The sequence below is a fragment of the Cottoperca gobio genome, chromosome 10 (genome assembly GCF_900634415.1).
Source record: "Cottoperca gobio chromosome 10, fCotGob3.1, whole genome shotgun sequence".
Lineage (NCBI taxonomy): Eukaryota > Metazoa > Chordata > Actinopteri > Perciformes > Bovichtidae > Cottoperca > Cottoperca gobio.
This window is the reverse complement of record NC_041364.1, coordinates 8,407,336-8,431,432: the sequence shown is the minus strand read 5'-3', so window position 1 is coordinate 8,431,432 and position 24,097 is coordinate 8,407,336. Positions and strand designations below refer to the sequence as shown.

Here is a 24,097-nt window from a genome sequence, read left to right as displayed (position 1 = left end):
TCTGTTCGAGACAAAGGCCAAGACTTTTTGTCTGCATGCAGCCACATGGGCTCGATCACTAATAAATCCCAGGTGTTCATGTCTGGGAGGTGTTAAATCTGAAGGGTCCTGCCCTCTGTGGCCTCGGGGCAGCGCTGAGCTGTACAGGGTGGAGAACCCATGAGACCTGACCGCACTGTCACACAAGATCAGATGTTGCATTTATTGTGCTGCTTGAAATTCAATGTATGGGGCTCATTTGTTTTACAAAAAGACACGTTTCAGTGGTCTTTGTAGTTCCTTGAATGTTGTGAAGGGTGTCCATTCAGTGTGCACGTGTGCTTGTGTGTGTGCTGGCTGTGAACTTGCTGAGAGGCATTCACTCTCAGATTGATACAGCGCCACAGCCCTGCCATCAGGGGTCCTCTGAAAAGGGGGTGATAAAAAATGTACCGCTTTACAAACAAAAAACTTGGACTGTGCCAGTTAGTAAGGTCTAGCAAAGGCAAAGACGTTCGGGTCAAGAGGCTTTAAAAAACTCAAAAACAAAAGATTTGTTGATGTTTAATTGAATATTATCTGCTACCTAAATTGTTCCAGTGATGCATAAACTTATCGTGATTGATTAAAGAGCTCCTATTGTTTGTATATGTTGCCATTTTTAGAGCGAGAGCGAAATAGAACATGACTGGAGGGAGCAAATATCAGTCAACTTACTGATTAGATCTGCAGTGAACCAGGATATGAAGCTTGAATAAATGTGGTCAGGAGACTCCGAAATTACCTTCTCCTTTCAACTCTGAGGCTTACAATAACATACTTTAAATTCATTCCTTTAGGCGAATTCAACAATGCAAACATGTAAATTAAGATGAGAAGCCAATTTCCTTTTCCAATTATGCCTTTCATTCAGTTTTATTGCAGTTTGCCAAAAAAACTGCGGCTGCAATCCAAACACAAATCAAACACAAATAAATCAAATGTATCTCGGCGACTGCAGGGCAGGAAACGTACATTTGCAAACTGTTTAAATTCCAAGGCAGAAGAATGTGTCGCTTACATTTACAGTTTGTTACAGGCTGATGTAAAACAAGGAAGTGGTGCAGTTTTGGTCGTGTATGGGGTATTAGTTGCAGAAACTGAGCCCTAGTAAACCCAGCTGAACCCCACTGAGCTGCCGGGCACCTGTTTTCTGCAAACTGCGGCGAGATTTTGCACATCATGACAACATCCATCCCCTCCCCCAACGCTGAAATCTTGTCCTCAAGGGATTCGGACTCCTCTTATCACAACTCCTCTGTCCTGGATTATTCTCTTCCTGCGCAGTGACTGGTGGGTGCCAGCAGGGCTCGACTGCCGACACAGATGGAAGTCCAGGCCTGTGATGTCTTCCATATGTCACAGAGCTCTTGTGAGTCGGCCCTTTAAAAACAAAAAAAAAAATGTTTTTCTTTCCATCTCTCATCTCTTTCTCTGTTTTGCTCTTTAAAACGACCTGAGCAAGGAGGGAGAGGTGCTATCGAGGTTAGTGAGGGTCAAATGTGATGCTCATTAATACATTTCAGCGCTAAAGCGGGGATTCAGTCCCAGTTTTGCTGAATGATTATTGTGAGGTTAAAGACGGCAAGGTTAAAACGACCACATTTTACTGCCAAAAAGCCGACAGGAGATAATTTGTACGTTTTGGCGTGCCCTCAGTGTCCACCGGGGGCCTTGGAATTGAACCCATGGTGAGATTTCCCACCATAACTCCTTCTCCTATTAACTGTCACAGGCTTGAGACGTCTTAAAGCCACCCTGGGGGACGCTGTGACATAGCTCCATGTTGTTGTATGGTAAATATGAACCAAGTGGAAGCTGAAAAGCTCACTTTGACATTGCAACACTGGGAGGTTTTCCCGTCTTGACGGACACTTGAGAACGCTAATATTCCCTGTCTGATTATAATCCCTGTGGTCGACCTCATTAGCCAAGCATCCGCATTGAACCCTGGCTGAGTAGGGTCCAGGAGCTCAGCTGTCAGTCAACACCTTTTTTCTTCAAACAAAGGGCATCAGGGAGAAATAATCCAGTTCTTTCCCTCTGGAGTTTATGAACAGCCTGTTTTGGGATTTGTGCAGATTTATGCATGCAAGCATACACGCACTTATGATACGTTGCCTTGGTGTCTAAATGTTTTGGGAAAGAATCAAAGCGAAAAGCTTCACATGTGAAAGAAATAGAGGGAACCAATATGCAGGTCTCTAGTGTTGAAAATTGTGTTAATATTCAAAGTGAGGTAATGATTTTCAGTTTCTTTATCATTGCATCTTCACACCCAGAAAATGTCCCAGATCTCTGCAGGAATGGTCCAAACCAAAACCCTCATTCATTGTATATAAAGTGCACATGTAAATGCAAGTTAACACCTAAATGTTCAGGTTCACATCCTCAAAGAATGCAATAAAGCCTCCACTTTCCATACTAAAAGAATTAGCTGAATTCCTCGAGGTTCAGATTCTGGACAAAGGTTAGCTTGAAGTTTCTCTGTGAACTTGGGGCCGTCTTTCCCTCCATTCATCCCAACTTTGATTCACCACTTCAAGCAAGCACACCAGCATTTAAAGCGACATGATTTCAGAGCCTCTTCTCTCTACTACAACATGGAGTGAAATAACAACCTATAAAATGACACTGGCTACGGGCAGTCTGCCGCTTCAAAACACAGAGCTGCCAAGGTGATTTACGGCGTGCTCACTTTTCCTGAGGGTGACAGCAGAGACAGAGAGGAAGAGTGATTCAGGCCTTTGTGAGTTCTTCTCATAAAAGCTTGAGCGATGAGACCCCACTGCTCTCATAACATTCCTTTGTTGTTTGGGTAACATACCCAAATAGAAAATGATATGCCATTTACGGCATTTGCCGTGTCACCAAACACTGACGCTGCTTACCGTCCTGTTCACCTTCTTAAAAGAGAGCAGTTAGAGCAGAAGTGGCTTTTCATGGGAAACTCACACGGACTGATGGCTTTAAACTGAAATGCAAGGAGAAAACAAACAGTTGTATTTGCACTAATTCAATAATCTCCATTTTGTAACTGTATAGCTCAACAATGTGGAGCAAACTATGATAGTGCCAGTCCTTTTCCTTTGAGTCGAGAGAGCGCCATATACATGAAAAACACACAGACGATAGACAGATGGGCAGTCTGAGTGTAAGAGAGCTTTTTATATATATATCTGTGTGTAGCCTGATCACATTTCGGCCCTACAAACAGGCACGGGAGCCCGGCACACACTGCTATGTTAATAAGAAATGCTGCAGTGCCAATAGTGTTGCATGGTGGGCTGCTCCTTACTCCCTCATGCCTGTGCATTCAACATAGCACTGCTGGACCGCCGCCTGGGAAACAGATGGCAGGGAATAACACTGTCACCCGTCCTGAACACTGACATCTTGGGCCAGGCCTCCGCCACGCACTTTGCTATCTGTCTGTTTGTATCGCCTCTGAAGTCCCCCCCCCCCACCCCACATTATCCTCACAGAGCCACCGTCAGATTAGGAGATATACATGAGTGAAACTGACTGGACAGCTGACCCTCATTAACCAAACATACGCTTCCATTATACAATGAGTCCGTTTGCTCGAGGTTGTTTAAGTGGCCCAGGCGGGTCTGATGGAAGGGTTTTGGGTTTAGGACAACGAGACAGATGACCAGTGAGCGAGCCCCCATGTGAACTCCTCAAGAGCTGGAATAGGAAGACAGGTCTCCTTATTCTGTGTCTGGATTTAAACAATTAGACAATTAACTAGTTAAGAGGGATCAATTGGTGCTGGGATTAAGACCAATGGCAAAATGCTGGAATACTTTAGATTATAAAACGATTACAAAGGGAACATAATGTACTGATAACACTGATTTAAAACGAAATAAGCCTTTTTAAATCAACGCAAAGCTGACATTTGGGGATGAAGCTACAGTTCAGGATCAAGTTGTCCAAAACAGTAGCAAAGGCTAGGAAGTTTATTACATATCATTTAATAAAATGTATTTTATACATGATACATTGTATTATTATACATAGTGTTGGATTTGTAATTGCAATTAAAGGTTTACAATGTTACCAGCTGAAACAAAGTCAATGCCTTCACGTTTTTTCTTAAATGTTCTATATTAACAATGGATCAAATGATTATGTGTAACTCTTTGGAGCATTTTTTGTGTCTTTCAGCTCATTGTTTTTGTTTTACGATCCACAACTTCTGTGTTTTGGTTCATTAATAACTCTTATCAGCATAACCTGCATGCTGTGGCAGTGGGCAGCTGTACTGTATTACCTGCTAGCACCAAACATAACATAAAATTCATTCATCAGGTTGGCGAGGACAAAGCCACACATGAATGTGAGTATTGCTTAAAGTCTGCTGGATGGTTAAATAGGCAACTGTTTAATAACAAGGTAGCCCAATTAACTTTATAAGGTGAAAATGTGTCAGTGTTGTGTTTACAGCTCGTATATCCTGCTGTCAAATAGCATCTGGAAAGACTGTGCTTCTAAGTATCAGCTATAAACCCAAGTTGTGTTTCCCCTATTTTCAGGTGAATTGAGTATCATATCAAATCATTTAATTTAAATAAAGAAATGTAGGCAATGGAAACCAGCACGTCTTTAAAACCTCTTGTGCTTCTGCAAAAACATGCTTGGTTGTATAAAGACAAATTACAGAGTCAATAGTTGCAAACCTTTCATCAAGTCAAAGCCTTTCTTTAAACTACTGACTATTTAAAAAACAAACTTTGGTAGTTATCGTAAGGCAGTGTCCCTTATGTGACTACAAACTTCGACATTGAGTGTAGGACCACAGAGTGTTAAAATGACCTCAGAAAATCTGCACTTCAAAGGACGAGGAGACACAACACAGACTTTAACTGAAGTCACAAGGACAATTTATCTGTCAGATTTTCTCCTGAGCGAGTTTCGGAGAACAATCTCTCCTAAATGTGTAGCTTGCTCCTGTTCAAAGACTTGTCAGCAGCATGGGTCCTTTTTAATATCAGCTCGCTAGCCCTCTCTTCGCCCCCCCGCCAGCACTTCTAATCTGGTTGGCAGGAAGTGATTTGATCTCGGTGAAAAGCGGATCATCTGAAAATCTAATAGATTGGGGACGTGAAGTGCAGCCCTGGCTATTTGACCTTGTGTGTTCATGCTGGTTTTGTGAGTGGGAGATGGTGACAGCGGGTGTTTTGCCTCCTGGCCCTCTTGATGTACTATGGCAGCATCTGTGATTTCTGTCTGAGGCCACAGAGGCAGCAGGCAAACAGAGCATTTTGAAGAAGAAAGTGACCAGGTTATCCTAGAAGCTAGGTTTATTGGCAGTAAAGCCTCAAGCTATAGCTGAATATAGATCGTTTAAATTTAGTCTATCACAAAATAGGGTCATATTTTTGTAATTCTGGCCGATCATTTATCGGTTATGATAACTTTGTACTCACCAAAGATCATCACTACAATGATCACACAAGCAGGCAGAAGATCATACAAGTTGTGAAGAAGCCAGATTATGTAAAACACTTCCTTTGAAGATAAAACTGAAAGTTAGCACACGTGTCATTGCAGATGACAACTGTGCACGCACAACTACGGGAAGTACAACTTGAAGGAGTTTAGTTTGTCACCTGTGATGGATGTCTGCTCACGATACGATGTAATCACAGTTGCTTAACGGGGGTTGAAACCCGTGTAAAAAGCCAGTAAGTAGACTTTAAGTCAGGATTGTTTTGACAAACTCTTATTACTAAAGCTGTTCAAAGCTTTGAGCAGCGCAAACTAAATTCCTTTTACCTCCATTACATTAGGTTGATGACAGAAGTCTCAGAAACAAACATCGGAAAACTTCAGCAGATAAAACAAAAACTACAAGGAAGGAAGAATAAAACATTTAAAGTATTCCTAAAAAGTTATCCGATTGATGAATAAATATTGAATAAATCTCCCACATATTGAAATAAAGGATTATATTAGAACATTTTATAAAATATCAGCTGTAAAATGTCAAATGCTTCTTAAATTAGTTTCCATGTATATATTAACACCTCTAAACTAGACGCGGTAAACTGAGTAACATTCTTCTCATGCAGGTGACTCATAGTCATAGCTGCCACTTTCACTTCTCAGTCGGTGTTTGAACCTTTTCAGACTCGCTTAAAGTGCAAAATGTCATCGCACTTTCATTTTCCTGTGGACCTTGACCTGGAGTCCCTGCAGTGTCTTATATCTCTCGCCTCCCCAGTTTCCATATAAACTGTCACTGTCCCCACCTGAGAACCATCTCTGCTCAGACCACCAAAGGTGCCCTTGACTGTTGTTCCCTGTACACAAAAGATCAGGAGAGTATCGAGTCAAGAGTGATTTTCTTTTTTGCAAGGATATGTTGTCTGCCTCTGTGGTAGGAAATCAGTGTCCCCTTTTCCACAGGTGGCTCCACATCTGGAAGCTCCAGCTGCAGGAGAGCGTGGAGCCGGAAGGGCAGATGGATGGATGAACTGTGGCTGGTGGAAGTCCTTATTACCTATCCACATCCTTCAAGAGGAGCTCGTCTATTGAGGCCATTAATCCTTGGCTGCTTCAGGGGTCGTATGTCACTTCTAGTCCATCACTCTCTCGTCTGCAACACCATCTCACACACACACACACACACACACACACACACACACACACCACACACACACACACACACACACACACACACACACAATGTCTGGCAGGCTCAGAGAGACAGACTTGTTGTGATGGGTCTGAGTTAGCCATGCGTGAGGAGCCAATAGGATGTTTTCATCACCAGGAGAGGGGAACTGACAACATACAGAGTGGTAACAGGTCAGTCAAACTCATCTGCTATACCTGCAGTGTCTTCTCAAATCAGGCATTGAATATGTTCAGACCCTGGAGAGTAGTTTTCTTCTGCAGTATATTCTCATGCAGAAAGAATTTCCAAGTTGCAGACATCCAGGGAAATCTCAAAGTACTCTACTACTTTGACCTCATAGAAGAAAAGATACTATTCCTAACTCTTCATTCCCACGAAAGAAATCATGGGAATCGTAGACCTCTCTGCAACAGAAAAGGTAAACACCAGCTTGAACCTTTTAAGGAGAGTGAAACATATACTGCAAGAATACAAAAGATTCATCAAAGTGTCAACAAATCAAGTGGGAGTGAAAAACTACGGCTCCATTATTGTGCAAAGTGCCGATGTGGACAGAACAAAGATAAGGGAGGAGAAAGTATGTCATACTTCCCACATACAGCTCAGACTCACTGTTTTGAGATAGCATTGCTTACATGAAACGTTACCTGCCAATTAATTAGCCAATGACAGTAAAAAGTACGGGTTTGTCGTTATGATAGTATCCGCTTATTTACAAGAAGTTGCAGACAAAAACAATTGATTCTTTTTGTATTATAAGATTGTAAATTATAATTATACATTTTGTTTTCCCAAAACTAAAAATACAACAACAGAACCGTTCAAGAAATGAACCAAACATTTTTAAAACATTCATAAACTGCTCTAACGTTTGCTACAAACGTTAGCATGTCTGGCTAACTGGCTACAGTAGTAACCTAACCCAGCGTTAATTCCAAGGCCAAGGAGCAACTCATTGGCCTAACATAGCTTGATTGGCTCGCCAACTACAACTGACAAAATATGCCAGCAACAGTTGCCAAAAACCATTATACCATTGTATGTATTGACTGCTAAATGTGCCAAACTTATCACTGTAAAGTGCATATGCACTGTGTGAGGATGAAAGCTTGACAGGCAGTTACTAAGGGGAACAGGAGTCAACGAAAGGTCAACGGCAGGAACATATATTTTATCTTTTTTATTAGATTTATTGAACAAATTGAAAAATCCCAAAGACCACAACACAATGGCCATCCTGAGTTAAGCTCCGCAAAGTGACAAAACATTTTATTTTTAAGGCGACTGCCATGTTGTTAATTACACCATTATGTTACTTAAATTAAAAACACATTGAGCTACATAAGAAAATCCTGTTGTCCATTTTTAACCAATTACTGAACAGTACTTGTCAGCTCTCCAGAAGAAACAATCTGTCCCTGGGGGTTTGAAAGCCCAGGATACAGCAAAGTAGTGATGAGTGAACCAGCTGTCCTTTCTGCCTCTTAAGCCCCATGTGGAAGTACACACACGCACCTCTCATCTGCCTTTCTGCTTCTCTGATCTCCCACTTGTTTAATGTGTCTGCTTGCAGGGAACAGAGTAATCTTACTTCAATGTCAAACGTGGCACATCCACTCTTATCCATCACCCCTCCCAAGTGTACAAGCTCCTGTCTTGGGAAACACGATATCACGTCAAAACAGTAGAAGACCAGAAATAAGTTATGGGCTGAATGTGCCTGGGATCCCTGGGATTGAAAGTGCTCAGTGACACACAAAAAAGATTCCTCTGCTTTATTTTACAACAGGCAGCTGCTCTTGGCCCGTGAACCTCGAGATAATTGGTTTTGTTTGCAGGCGTCGCAGAATCTTTTTTTTTTCACCACAACTGTGTTTTAATACCTCACTAGAACACTGCGACTCCTACATGTTGCAAACTTATGAAGTGTTATCGGAAGACGGGAAGTATTACCTCACCAACACTCACCACTCACTTCCGTAGTATGAATGAACACTGATAACAAGCGCACATAGCAAGTCTTCCAAATTAAACGAAAATTATGTTGTAGATCTATGCCACAATAACATACATAGTTTTATCTGACAGAGTGGCCGTGGGAACGGAAATTATTAGTTAGTTCATCGATCAATAGAAGGTTTACCATATTTTGATAACCGATTAAACATTTTCGCCCCCTTGAGAAAACTAATGAAAAGGGTGCTATCAATGCAGAAACTAAATACAATTGGAAATTTCCATCACTGCAAGTGCATAGGCGAAAACAAACATCATGGATACACAGATCTATTAATGCCACCGGTGTAACCCCCACGCCGCTTCTCCATGTGGTTTGATAAAGGTTAAAGATTCTGTTCAGGAAGTTCAGTTAAACATTAATGCAGGTCGTAAATCAGCTGCTCACGGCTGGATTATGGTAGAACATCCTATGAAGCAGGCGTTTGGAGCATGTCCAACTCATGAACAAAGAGCTGCCTATCTCTCCCTCTGCTCAGGCAATGCACTTGTTAAACTCTGCTTGACGTCTTTTTTGGCTTCCTGTAGGCCAGTATCGCACTGCAACCAAAAACTTTCGTCTTGCCTTTAAAATTCTTCACTCTCTCTCTCTCTTTCTAATTTGCTGGTCACAGTTAGAAGCCAGCCAAGTGGGACTTGGTCAGTAATTGGAGTCTCTGCAGTGACTGCCTACAGCACAGCTCCAAACGACGCACTAGGGAAGCTTACGAGAGAAAACTCAATAAGCTCTTCACACTTAAGTGTAGTCATCATTAGGATTTTTCCACTGTAGTGAACAGAACACGACTTGTTGTCAAGCGCCTTCAAATAGACAACAGTAAGAAAATATTACCACTGTTCGCTTTTGGGTGTATTTCTTTCATCTCACCTCTATTTTAAATGATCCTTCATTCATTTCCCACGGCACAGCTTTGTTGTTTAAACTGGGTCAAGGTCCTTTCCATTCACAACATTGTCTTTTCCCAGTCTATCAGCAGTTGCAGTCATTCGTACAGTACATCAAAGAAGACGCAATCACTTTCAACTCAAAAGACATTATTCCTGCTGTTCTATTTTAATTCCATTTCGACTTTTCTGGCAATAAAAAGGAAGATATGATTAAAATGAACTTGCCTTAAAGGAAGACATAATGATCATGTTTATGTCAACACCAGGTTGGAGTTGCAAACTAAAAACTGTAGGATCCTGAGTGGCAAATAAGGTGCATATGTTATGAATATACAATACATGAGATATGTCTTCTTTAGTTGGGAAAACAAGACCAGGGTTTCCCCCAGTGGAGGTAACCCACCTCCGCTTCAGATCACAGACTGCAACATATAGCTTAATTGGTAAATAGATTGGCATCTATATAGCGCCTTTCTAGTCTTCCGACCACTCAAAGGGCGTTTACACTTCATGCCAACATTTAGCCATTCACACACACATTCATACACTGATGGCAGGGCTGCCATACAAGGCGCCAAACTGCTCATCATCTTATCTAATGCTCATTCACACACACATTCACACACACTCACACACCGATGGCCTTCGGGAGCAATTTGGGGTTCAGTGTCTTGTTCGACATGCAGACTGGAGGAGCCAATCTTCCGATTAGTGGACGACTCGCTCTGCCTCCTGAGCGATAGCTCCTCTTTCTTTCCAATTTACAGTGTCATTTATTTTACGGTGTACCAGTACAGTATGTACCGACACATACACACACACACACACGTGTAAGGGAACAAGATGTGAAGGTAGGAAACAAAGGGGTACAAATCTGATCATTTAAAAAGAAATTACACTTTTTAACTAACGTGGGCCGATTCTCTGTACACTATAACCTACTGAGCAACAAATGTATCTGTACGTACTGTAGGCTACTGGTTTACCGTTAACACAAACAGCATTGCCAGTAACTACAATCATGTTTCAAAGAGGTGGATCAGGACGAGTCTTCTTCAGCTCCGGAAGGTGATTGATCAATCACATCGTACATTGACTACTTGACCTCGCAGTAAGAGGAACACAGGAACCAGAAATACAAGAGTCAAGAGATTCAGCTACGTCGAAACACAACATGAGATCTAACCCAAATTTAGCATGAAATCCAGAAAAAAACGGATCTTTCCAAGTAACTCTCGCTTGCCATGTTCTCCATTCACATACTTTCCTTCACAGCGCTGCCTTAAATCCTTACGTTTTAGTCTTCAAAACACAAAAATATATCATAACATTTGCCTATTGCAAAAAAGGAAGTGTGCGAAATAACACAAGTAAGCTAGCAGCTAATGCTACCTCTAACTGGGATGATCTCCTTCAGGGTTACTGAAGCCATGTGCTGTTTTATTTACAAGATATGATAACCAATACAGTGTTATTGGAAGTAGAAGTGAGAGCACACTAACCCATTTGCAGAGGGAAACCCTGAAGAAACATATTTGAAATACTCATGAGACAGAAAACTACCCTGGAGAGATTATCTTCTCCAAAGCCATAAATCTTTGCTTTTATATGAGGACGTTGTTGACAGCAAATAAAACTCCAGATTATGAACTAAACCTACATTAAATATGACAGAACAAATTAGCTGAATATCTTGTTGGTTTCAGTGGTAACAGTCTACGGCTGATATTAAGTCTGGAAAGTATTTAAGGCTGAACTTGAGCACATTGACTGTGTACAGTATTTGTCTGACATCCTCTGCTGTGACAGAGATATCGACTGAGCTGCACTTGAGTAATAAAAGGCATTAACCGGTGATGCCCCCACCCACTTTAAAGATTATGTGCTTACTTCAGAGCCCACTGTGCACCGAAGTGAGAGCATAAACAAAGTGTTAATTGCAAAAAAAAATGGATTCACTGCCAAGTCAGCGGTATGGCAGCATTGCTGCTACTACACAAAGGTCTAACCCCCTCTGGCTGATGCAGAAAACAGTCTGCAGATTTCATGTGAAGGAAAAAAGATGAAAGGGAATTCAGTCCAAACTGCCTCTCAAACATTTATATTGTTCAGCCTCTTGAGGTGAAAGTGAGCTCATACTCTGCGGAGGAAACAGATCCCATCGGTGCAGGTATAGCTCTCAGGACTGGGAGTATACATTTCAACTTTAAGATGCTGCTCAACATATATATAGTATGACAACCAGACCACTCCATGAATCATGGCTGGTTGCGATCATTTCCTGATTAAAAGCCCAAAAGATTCAGACCCCTCTCACACCTGGTGAAGCATGCTGAGAGTCCTGACATGCAGGCACTTGGGTGACAAATGTGTAAGTGATGAAACACAGAGGCTCCGTGACCCCCCCCCCCAACAAACAGTGCTGCAGCCCCTCAGGGGGACAGAAAGTATTACATTCACAGCCTCTGGCCTTGAATAGATGTCAACATGATGTAGCAAAACTACAGAGAGTGCTGCACGCTTCTCAATTAAGTCTTGTTTGCTTCACCGGGGCTGACAGTTTCATGTTCGTTATTAAACAAGGGACGTTAAATATGGGACTAAAACCTGCAAGAAAGGAAGAAATTATCTGCTGAAATTCAAGAAGCTCTCCCCATCTGACTTACACAACTGTCTGTAGTCATTGGAGGGAAGGAAGGCGATGAGATGATTGGCTGCTGAAGGACCCATGTTGCCTAATTAAAACAGGAAGAGTGATGACTCGGCTCATCCTCAGTGAGTTATCTGGGCATCTCACTACGCTGTGACTCAGCTCTCTATGTCTTCCTCTAGATAGGGAGCGCAGGCTTCCTGGCAGCATGGTGTCACCTCTACAACACACGCCGCCCACCCCACATCACCAAGACACTGTGGAGCACAACTTGTTATGAAACAGCCATGATGATGCAACACTGGGAGCAATGCTGCCTCAAAGAGTATAAACAAAACATTTGGCCGTGGAATGGCAGATGACTCCCTTCGGCTGAAGATTTAGTGTTCTGTGATTGAATCTTAGTCTGTGGAGGAAGTGGTGGGCGATTTCTTTTAAATTTTTGAGGTGTAAAAAGAATGTTGCTTGTACAAAATGTCCATAATTCACAGGCTATTTAAGAGCTGCTCTTGGTCCACATAATATTTAATGAGTTGAGGTGTATTTAAACAGGAGGGTCAACCCAGTCACATTAATGCAGTCCACTGCTGTAGCATTGAACCGCGAAACCTGACATTAATCCTGAGGGTAATGTGGCCCTTCCTGTGGCTAATGAAATTTGAAGCTTTTAAATGGCTGCACCTAATGACACTCCCTGACAGTTTTTGAATTAAGCAGCCATGACTGCTGGGACTGGACTAAATAGCACACAGATGGCTCTCACCAAAGTTTTGTCCACCCACCCCCATCGCTGTTTGCCCTTGGGCTGTTGCATGCGATGCCGAACCTGCTTGAGCATTGAAGCAGCAGAAGATTTTGAATTAGGAAACAGGAACCTGCTTAGTTTTGACCAACAGGAAAAGATGTGAATTGAAAGTTATGGATATGGGTGTCCTCATGCACGGGATACAGACAAAACTGGGACCCTCTCATCAGTTTATGCAGACATCGCTCTATAGTACTAGAGTTAAAAGCGCCGCAGGGTAACTTTAAGTTGCACATTAACAGGTGAAAATAAAAACTGTTAGTTATAAAGAGTAAATATTTTTAAGTCTCGGTTGAATCTGATGAATCTAAATGCAACCTACAGAGTTTTGTGATGAAAAAAACTTTGCTCTAGATGTTCCCAGATGTATTAAGAGAGTTGGAAACAGGTCTCTGATATATCATCCATTCATTTCAATGAAACCTGTCTTAACATTGAGATCATTTCCTGCACATAAAAGTAGCTTTTCTAGGCACAGATATTAAATCTTCAGGATTTAAATAATAATAATAACATAATACAAAGAATAAGAGTGTGTTTGCAGTTTGAGGAGTACTGTTAACTCTTTTACAGATGCTTCCTTTATAGTTGTCTATAGGGATATGCATGCACTACACATTTGCATCAATGCCCTCTGTTGATCGCATCGCCTGCGTGCTTGTGCATGTGCATCCGGTTTTGGATGCATGGACATGGGTGGAATTTTATCCCCGGCCGCTTACGTTAAGGAGCATTAATACACGTAGCGCCCGCTCTATTAGGTGAGATCCTGGGGTGTCCTACATGTGCATCTTTATGCCGTGTTTGGACTACACAATATATTTGTCTGTTATGTTGCTCACGGTGTCAGATTAGGCGATTATAGCCGTGACTTGGCTGAGAGACATGACAGGTGGGTCCACGACCAATCCAAGCTCGCTGTTTTTCTGTGCTAGTTTAGCACAAGATACAAAATGGGCACCTAATATATATTATATATATATAATATATAAAACTCCCAGTCTTCCCACCAGTACAAAATACGGATAAGGATCCTATTTCATAATTTCTCTTCTCAGCAAGCTTTCATGTGTCTGAATGAAAATATTGGACAAGCTCTACAGTAAAGGAAAATATACAGTACAAATCCTACATGTAATCTTAGACAGAACATATTAAATCTCCTGCAATTTTGTTGATTTGCTCCTCACTGGTGCTCCAATATTTCCCCCAAAGTGTACATTCTTGTCAGTGTGAGTGCCGAGAGAAGTATGAGACATTATCATGGAGTAACTCATAAAAGATGTGAATTTTATCATGAAATACATGAAAGATTATACTATAGTTTAATAACAACTGCATGTGTTTCTGCCGTGTCAACAAATGATTGTTTTGCATTATCTTTAGTAATGATGCCAGGCAATCAGCGTTCTTCAACAGACATTAAATCCAGCCAGACTTCTCTGAGGACAGTTGAGCTTGTCACAGCTGGGCGCAAACATGAAATTTGAAACCACATAATTGCTGATTTGATTGCTCCAAATATGTGCTGCGTGCAATCTTCCCTAGTCAAATAAATCAATTCATATACAAACTGCCAACCACAGAGAGAGCCGTCTATCTTGGACTCTTTCTGAAGCAGCGCCACGGTGAACAAACATCTGCAGAAAAATAGCTCAGACTCGTTTCTTTCATGTGCAACAAACAAGCCGTTCCAGCAACCCACAAAGGCAAACTGCAACTGCTGCCAGGGGAGACGGAGTGTGAAAGCTACTTTAGATGGGCTGGTAATGCGTCACAAAACCAGAAAAGGGAGTTTATTTCACACACTTGAATAATAACAGTGACAGGGAGATTATACATTTTATTCATTTGCTAACAAAGCTCTTTCTTTTTAATATTTATCTTTACTGATGATGCCCCCCTAGTGCCTTTTCATGCACAGTTTCACAAACATCAGCAAAAGTTGGGGACACAATGTTTTCAAACAGCAGCATCACTTTCCTGTGCACTGTATGCTTTCAAGTGACACCAAAGAAGAAAAATACCAGTCTTATCTGAGCTAAAGAGCCTCCCACGGCGCAGAGCAGGCTCAGTGTCCAGATAATGAGCGAGCACCGAGGGGCCTGACCACTCGTTTGATCACAAACACATCAGGACGAGCGGGGCGAAACGCTTCAGCTGCCTGCTGTCATTTAAACCAGTTGGAGTGGTGACCAGAGAGGGGAATGTGCTGCCCTGTTGGACACCTCAGCCCTCCGAGCATCATGTGCTGTATTTCCCAGGGTAACTCAGCCACCTCGCCATCTCCTCTGGAGAGCTCTGATGGTTGAGGCAGAGCTGTCACAAAGCCTCGTGCTGGTGCTGAAATCCAGACATGCAGATACCGAACCACTCAGCCACAAACAGCGCTCCAAGAGAAATGAGCGCAAACACAGGGGGGATCGTATAGCAATTATTGCAATAATTTCAGGATTTGTTTGCTGGTTTGTTTGTCTTTTCAAAGAGAAATGTTGACAGATTGTTTACTTGATGTACAACACATTTCAAAGCAAGATGTGGTGTTGCTGTGTAGCAGTTTATTCTGGAATGTCAATATTTAAATGGAAACAGATCAAGCAAAGTTTGACTACAAACAGTTGGGACACAGGCGGTGGAATAATGTGATGTACTGTAAGTGATGGTGCATTGTGCGGGTGACTTATCCTCAACTCTGGGGAGTTTAGTTCCCAGCTATATTTATAGTAAATCCTATTGTGAGTAAAAACTTTTTATTATTTACTTTACCTTACTACCTTAGGCTATTCCACAGCTCTTCCAAAAACTCAACCAAACTGTTTCTGTTATCTAAAAATAACATTTAACCCAAACACAAAGAGATGTATACAAGTCGTGTAATTACTCATTTCTATGATTTGCAATTTCATGTTGTCAGTCCCACTGTAACCTTAAGAGCATCAATATTAAACCATTCTGCAAACCCACGGATTGACATTGAAAAAGGAGACGTCCAATGCAATTCATTGTAGTTTCACAGTGATTCCTTATTGAGCTATGGTGATTAATAACTCTTTTGTATTCATTTTTTTGCTGAAATGACTACAACCTTGAAAGATACCCACTTAATTTGACTAAGTCTCGTATTAACTTCAGATAAAATGTGGAATATATTTCTTTCACACAAAGACTGTGAATTGTGTGTCCTATCACTTACGTTGGAAACACATTAGAAAGGGATCTCTCATTAGCCCGTATGAACAGGAGGACAGAATACATTATTGCAGGTCTCTAAAGGCATGCAAACTCTCCTGAACAAAAGTCAGACGTGCTACACACCCATCCACCACCGCAGCCTCAACACTGGTAGTTTCCACCGCATTGGCACTGAACGTTGGCATTGGATATAAATGGCTGAAACGTCCAATATGGACATAATTTCTAGGTTGGACTGCCCAGCCAGACTGCTCACTACATGTCTGCGAGCAGGGTGGTAAAGTCTGTGGCTTTGTGTTCATCAGTGGCGTTTGCAGAGCCCTTTAATGGGTTGATGGGAATGTTGAATGTATTCCAACAGCTGAAATCTGAAGCAGGAGAAACAGACACCAACAAACAGTACAGCCAGATACATAACACGCCGCAAAGAAGTATGAATACCAGGCTGGTCACCAGTGGCACACTCATAGCTTTAGAAGATCAAACAGCTGAATGACCACATTAGGAGTAGACCGGCCGCGGTAGTACACCGATTACAGACTGACAATGATGACATCATTTTTTCAATTGTTTTATTTTTATAGAAATAAAACCAGTTTAGCTAATTTTCACGTTTGGCTATTAGCGACCGCATTCATCAAATTAAAAGCTTGTTATCAATACTAGTCGGACGACGCAGCTACAATTATGAACTGAAAATACAGCAGCAGCAGGAGAAATGAGAGCGGGCCGATAAGACGATAGCAGAGAATTTGGTGAAAAGGTATTTTGGATTAAACCCAATGCTAGTAGAGAACCCAATAAAGTTAATGAGGAAATCTGTAAACTTTTGTTATGAAGCTTTGGTCGAGGACGTAGCGGTCGGCTTGGCAGCAAAGTCCAGACACAAGTTTAAGATCAAAAACAAGCGCTCTACAGATATCGAGTGTCATCAATGAATATCTTTTCTTGAAAAACGTCCGGTGTAATCAGTAACACCGGTGTTGTCATGAGTTTAGTAACCGGGTGTTCCTCACCGTGGCGTCTCTACTTAGTTACGTTTGAAGTGTGCTTCATGACTAAGCAACTTTAGTGCTTCTAATCTGTAATCAAACTTTTCATCATAAAATGTTGATTTCAAGCTGTTTGGATCGGAGAGCTTGATAACTGTGCGACACAACAACTGAACACAAGGAATGTAAAGCTGGTCGAACCTGCGGGGAGGCAACAACCACAAAACACTTTCTCATAATTACTTTCGACGGTCCCCCGAAGCAACTGAATCAAAGTAAAAAAAAAAAAAATCTCCAATTTGTCTGGAGGCATTTGTTGACTTTATTTCAGATGTCTTCTCTTTTTCTCAAAATAAAGCATCAACAAATGTTTTAGTGAAAATGTGTTAATTGCATGTAGCTACGTGTCGACATCACAGCACTAAAAGGCTTGGCTGTGGTGTGAAAGACTCCAGCCTCGCAGTGTTGATATGCTAGAGTGGCTGTGTGTCTACATGTGTTTTGTGGGTTGGTGGGAAGAAGTTTATAGTGAGGCATTCGCCATTTGTTGAGCTGTGTCAGATCTAATGCCAGAAAAACAATGTCTGGCAGTTAGTGAAACCAAATAGCAGGAACTGTTCAATTGACCCCAAACATAAGCCGTAGAGTTAAGAGAGAAAGAGTTAGGAAAACGTTATCCTTCTTCTTTAATGGAACACACGTCTGCTTTAGATTTATGGCTGTGTGCATGTATAGATAAAAATGATGTGAAATACAATTCCTAACACCAAACGTCTAGTTGCTACGTAACTGAGAGAGGTCAGGCGTTCCCTGTTAGGAGACATCCATTCATCAAGTGCTGCCACAATGCCAAAAGTACAAAGGACAGTATATCCTTCGCTGACTCCATTTCCCTTTTTGTTTGTCTTTCTTGTCTCTTTTCTTCTTTCAAACTCTTCACAGTCGTATTTAACTTCTTTAAAATGGCCGCAGCACAAAGGAACGACCATATTTCTCTTTTCTGAATGGCAAGCAGACTTTGTAGGCGGAGAAGCATCACTAACTCTTTAACTTTTCCAATCTATTTTTCGGTGCCACCCATAAATATAGTGTCCTACTATTTGTCAACTAAGCCAACCACATACTGGAGAAAATACGTTCAGGAATATGAGCTTTCACTCAACTGTCAGGTGAACCCCCGTCTGCATTTCATTGAGGTACATATAAAAGCCTTTTTAATGGGTCTCAAAGCTCATGTCGAGAAATGCCCTTCATCTACCCCAACCGAGGCAGGTGGGACCGGGGTGGCTCACATAAAACAGAAACAAATTGTGCTCAGGATACTTCAAGTTCCAAGTCCACCATAAAACATAATGTGCCATTAATGAAGTTGCCTTTTCTTGCCCTTTTCCTCTTTTTTTTTCCATAACAATAGCAGCTGGGGAAATAGTCACCAGATCGGCTTAAACTTTATAGTCTGTGCGAGCATGAATAATTTACTTTGATTGCACATATCGGAAAACTAAAAGAGGGGAACTTTGATTGTGGAGTTTTTTCTTCTCGGAAAGAGCAAAGAGAATTCATAATGGGGGAAGGTGACAAGACATCAAAGAGAAATTTTACAGATAGATAAGACACAAAAGAACAGTGACTTCAAAACTCTGAGTTTCCCCACTTTGTTCTTTAAGTAAGCCTCACTCTTCTGTACTTGCTCACGTTCAACTGAAAGTCGGCCGTAAAAAAAAAAGAAAAGAAAGAAGAAGAAGTCATTTTTCCTCCATTTATTTACGGTGACATTTCAAATGACTTCCAGCCTTAAGAAGCAGAATACCATTACACTGCCTGTACGTACGAAACAAAATCAATCACTGTAAGAACAAGAGACATTTGAGCTGCTAAATGTCCAACCATAATCACCATAATGTATTAAACTATTATACTAATGATACCAATAATTAAGCTGTTTCGTGTATTAATTAGATATTCCCTTGTCAACATGCCGCAGTCATCTTCTCTAAGCATATCGGTGTTATTAAGATTCATTCTGTATCCCTCAAAAGGTCAGCACTGCCAAGACTTTGCAAAAACATTTTGCACAGATTTTCTACACAGTTGCACTCGGTTTCTTCATTGCAATGCTATTATAAAGATACAGTCCCCAACAAATGCACTTTCTCTCATATTAGAGTAACGTTGGCAAGAAACCCAGCTGTTTCATGAATTTACTGAACAAAAGGAAAGATTTATGTCTTCAGGAGAAACATGTTCTCAAAGGCTGAGAGCCAGAGCCAGCAAGCCACGGATGTTGGAAAACTTGCGATCTAATGCACGGCTAGTTTTGGTCTTTTCACAAGATTTGTTGGCAATAACAACAATATACAATTTCTCCAGCCTTCCAAGAAGATCAGATTTTCTCTATGTATGTGTTATGCTATGCAACCTTGTGCTCCTAAACGCGATCAGTTCATGTTCTCTATAGGGGGAAGTCGTGGCGTTAGTGTGAGATTTGTGTCATTTTGGAGTTATTGTGTTCCAAGTAATGTGTCGACATACGTACGCAGAATAATCAACGTGCACAAATGAAAACATACTTATATGGCAAAGGGGTTTAAGAGTTCAGATTCTTCTGTTACAGATTTCTTTTTTAATTATGTTTTTAAAACAAATGTGAACCTGTTTTCCAAAGTTGTGGGATGTTTTAAGAAGACGGGAGAAAAATGTGAATTTAGTGAGAGGTTCATCGAGCTGGTTTCCGACAGACATTGATCTTCGGCTCTTTCACTTCGCAGCACACACCCCATGTCTGTTTTCAGGGTCTGTCTTCTCCCTCAGAAAACATTTCCTTATCTCTCATCTGTCAAGTCACATTTCTGTGTCTCACTGTATGTCAGCGGGACCAAGCTGCGGCATGCTCAGCCCCTAGCTCTTAAAAAAAACAAAAAAAACATCGTCCATAAGAAACAAATCAGCCATTTCCAAAATACATGCCACGTTTCAGACAGATTAAACTTCTGATAACTACAACAATATTACAGGAGAATAGAGCAGCTACCACTTTGGATACAACACCTCCTCCATTTAGCTTGTTTTGACTCCGTTTCATCCTCCGTTACAATAAAGAAAGGGTGGATGATCATCTTAACTCCGCTCCTGAAGAATAGTGCACTCAGGGACCAGAAGATTGGTATTTTTAAGTGCAAGGGAGCGTGTGAAAAGCTGGCATGCCGACATCAATTCCCCTCTCTGCAGCACATACCAATACACATCAGCGAGTGCGGCAAAGTTAAAAGTGAGGAGTCAAAACTTAGGAAAGTTTCTGGGTATTGAAGAGACGTTCAACAGTATTAGAACTCTGAGGGGAATGTCAGAAGCTGGGCTGGTATCACCTGCCACCTGGAGAGAAACCCTCAGTAGATTTTCATTACTGATTAGACAGCGGAGAGTGCAGACGGATTCTAAAGGCTTCCCTTATTTGTTGTTTTATAATATCTATGGAGAATCTTGGTTTGACAGGCTTATGAGGGTGCGAAGCGTGTTTTGTGCACGCTCTATGAGTCTGATCCTGCCCCTGCTGCAAACCAGAGGGACAAATGTACTTTAAAAAACGAGACCATGATTTGGATTTGCAGACCTAATCTCAGATATCAATAGATTTCTTTCTTTTTCAAACGCACGTTCTGCAGGTGCAACATCGCAGGATAAAAATCTGCCCTCTGTGGCTGCAAATCCGCTAAGATAGAAGTGACCTGAAAGGGACATTATGACTAATAAAACTGCTGGTGAAAAGAGCCCCCTGGATATAAAAAGTTTGCTTTTTTATCGAAGTGGTTACAGTGAATTATCATCTCACAGGGCATCTTTGTCTGATCTGTGGGCCACTTTGTTTCCTAAGACTGATGAGCCACACTGGACTGATTATAGAGACAACTGTCTGAGAGTCACGCAACAACACAGCATGCAGTCCCAGGGGATAATTTGTCTGGTCGTTTCGTAGCAGTGAAAACGATTTGGAAGCACATATAAAAAATGTAATCATTTCTATTTGATTATTTTGGATTTAAAGTTACACTACCGAGGATGAATCTGTCAAAGTAGAAAGGAGAAGCGGAAGAAGATGAGAAGTTATTAGTATTAATATGATTACTATTGTGTAAATTGCTTTTCTTTCTGGGCTTGTAACCCTCTGATGTCAAGGGTTTGTGAGTTCAGAGCCTGTTCAACATTAGAGGAGATAAACCGCAGCTGGTGTTCAAATTTAGGGATAAGCAAACCTCCTGTCTGTCATAATTTCTTTACAAAAAGACAGCCACTTAATAAATTCACTGTGTTATCTGCATGGAAAAAGATGTTTTGCAGAAAGTGTTTATGATAATTGTTAACTGCTGCATTTCAGAGCAACAGCAGTTCTTCGTAGTATTTTAATGATTTCTAGGAACTCTATTCATGCAAGTATGAAATTACAGAAAATGTGTGTATGTGTGTGGTTGCTTTGAGGCAAAACGACAGAATGAGAACCACAAACTGGCAGAAAATTGCTGCCCTATCTACCAGGGGGCTTTGGTGAGCCCAGAACATTTCTCAGCTGAATTTGCAGTGCTGCTGATAATGTCACGATTAAAGGCAGATAAGTTAATCCACCGAGCCTCTGAATCTTGACATTTCATGATACGAAGCACAGGCCGCCTCAAGGGGAGAATCACATTTGTTTAAAGCTTCAAATGAGCAAATAACACAGCTCAGATTCTCTCAGATCTTAAAAAAATAAACTGTCTTTGAAATGTCCTAATGAAGATGTCACGCTCTCTTCTCTCATTGCTGATCTCTCCGGAGAAGCTAATTAGCAACCCCGACCTGAACTCACATTGACATTGTGCATTCACTCAGGCTGCAGACTGTGACTCTTATCTTGATGGAGATTTGATTTGTTTTCCATTTTAATAAAAGGTGCGCTGTATCTGATGGAAGCCCTGGAAATGGAAGCGGACACGGAAGCGCGGAGTTAATTTTTGCACAACAATAACAACAACACGAGCGACATGCCACTGTTCATTCAATCATCAAAACAACAATATAAAAAAACATCCGCACACTTTATTAGCATTTCAGAAATCAGGAGTTTTATATAGAAGCGGATGATAAACAGGAAACACATTAATTGTGAAAACAGTAAATAATGACTAATTTATCCACAGCTGAGAGGCCACCTGATGACAGTTCCTGCAGTACAGCATGAATACTATTTGAAAAGGAAATGCAAAGACACCTTTTCCATCATTTGTGTTACACTTATCTGTGGAATGTCTGCCTGTTATTATTAAAAACTCAGGAATCAGGAAAAGTCGTCATCAGTGAGCGAACCCAGACATACGCCGCATTCCTATCATCAAACACTTCCTGTAAACAGGCAAGTGTTTCCTGCGTTGAGGCACATGTGGCAGTATTGCTGCCCTCCGATTGTGTCGTGTTGCCAGGTCCCCGCACAACATCCCTGGATGCAAAAAGGCAATCCTCCCCTGGCTTACACTCACGTCATGGCACCAAGTCCACTGATACACTCTGAGGAAACACCATCTGTTCCATTTTCATTGCAGGCTTTGCTTCAAGCTTAGACAATTAAAGCTAATAGAGTGCAAATGTTTGAGCCTGTACTGCCAACTTTACAATGTCTCACACACTCTTATCCATATCCATAGGACATTTTAATGACTGATAAATCCACAATCATAAATTATCACGGGTAGCACCTGGACTCAGCACATTCTTGCCTTAGTTTCAGTTTTGATGCCCACATTAACCGTTAATTTGAAATAACTCTGCAGGCAGTTATCCCACATTGCTTTAAAATTATCCTTGAATGTTGAATTAAATTGAATTCTGAATTACTCCTAACAACTCCGAACTACTTAGTGTGCTGGTAATGGCGCTATAATCCCCACTGTCTCTCATTACGTTCAACTGGAAAGAATTGGTCATGCTTTCTGTCAGTGATCAGTGAGCACCTTTGAGAAAACTCTGTGAACAGATTCTTTTAAAAGGCACTTGGGCGAATTATCTTTAAGCTAAAAAAAGGACAGGCTTGGATAAGCATGTTTAGCCCCCGGGGGGCTTGGCCACCCCTGAGGTGAGAGGATTGCTTCACATGAAGTGAAGGCTTCAAGTGCTGCATGTAAAAATGGAAGCTGCTCTTGTTGTTGGATCTCAAGTGGGTGGCACAGACATGTTGCCCTCTGGGACCCGGGGCCCTAGGGAGACAATAGGCGGGCTGTGTGAAGCGGGAGCTGCAGAGTCGAGGGTCACAGGGCCCCTCTCCTCAGGTCTACACCACTAAAGTGACTGTTTAGTGACAACACACAGAAAGGGGTTTGTGTGGAAGACTATGGTGGGGGGGATTTGTGTCTGGAGGTTGTGACCAAAGGCGGTCCATCCATCATGTGTCACTTCAGCCCTTTGGGGACTCAGCCCTATGAGCCCAAAGTGAGCTCAAGCCATACCAACAATATTTCTTAAAAAGCATCTATATTTAAGATTATTCATTTGATAAATTAGCATATTTTGCCATTGTAGTGATTTGTTTTCTGAGGATTTGATTTCAGATTATAAAAGGACGTAATTGGGTGGAGTTCAGTGTTTCTTTCACATATTCTGTATGCATAGTTCGAAACAACATTTATGGTCCTTCCCAAACGATTCTCTTCTCTCGTGGGGATGTAGAAACTTGTCACATTGATATCGCTCTGTGGCTAAGCGCGATAAGAAAACTTGTTGTACTTCTCGTGCCTGCTTACAGTTCTCACAATTCACAGCAAGAAATGCAACCTTTCCTGTTGATTGTATGATAAACAAAAACAAAAAGTGTTTATAGCCTTGCAGGGTGGTGTTTTTCTTGCTGCTTTTGATTGTGGTAAGAA

General features: G+C 41.4%; 1 long non-coding RNA gene across 1 annotated transcript in view; it reads right to left on the bottom strand.

The window, feature by feature from the left end:
• Nucleotides 1–973: 973 nt before the first annotated feature.
• Nucleotides 974–24,097, bottom strand: part of LOC115014392 (uncharacterized) — a 55,791-nt gene continuing 32,667 nt past the window's right edge. The window contains exon 3 of the long non-coding RNA XR_003832896.1: nucleotides 974–1,401. This is a non-coding gene — a long non-coding RNA (uncharacterized LOC115014392). The remainder of the gene's footprint in view (nucleotides 1,402–24,097) is intronic.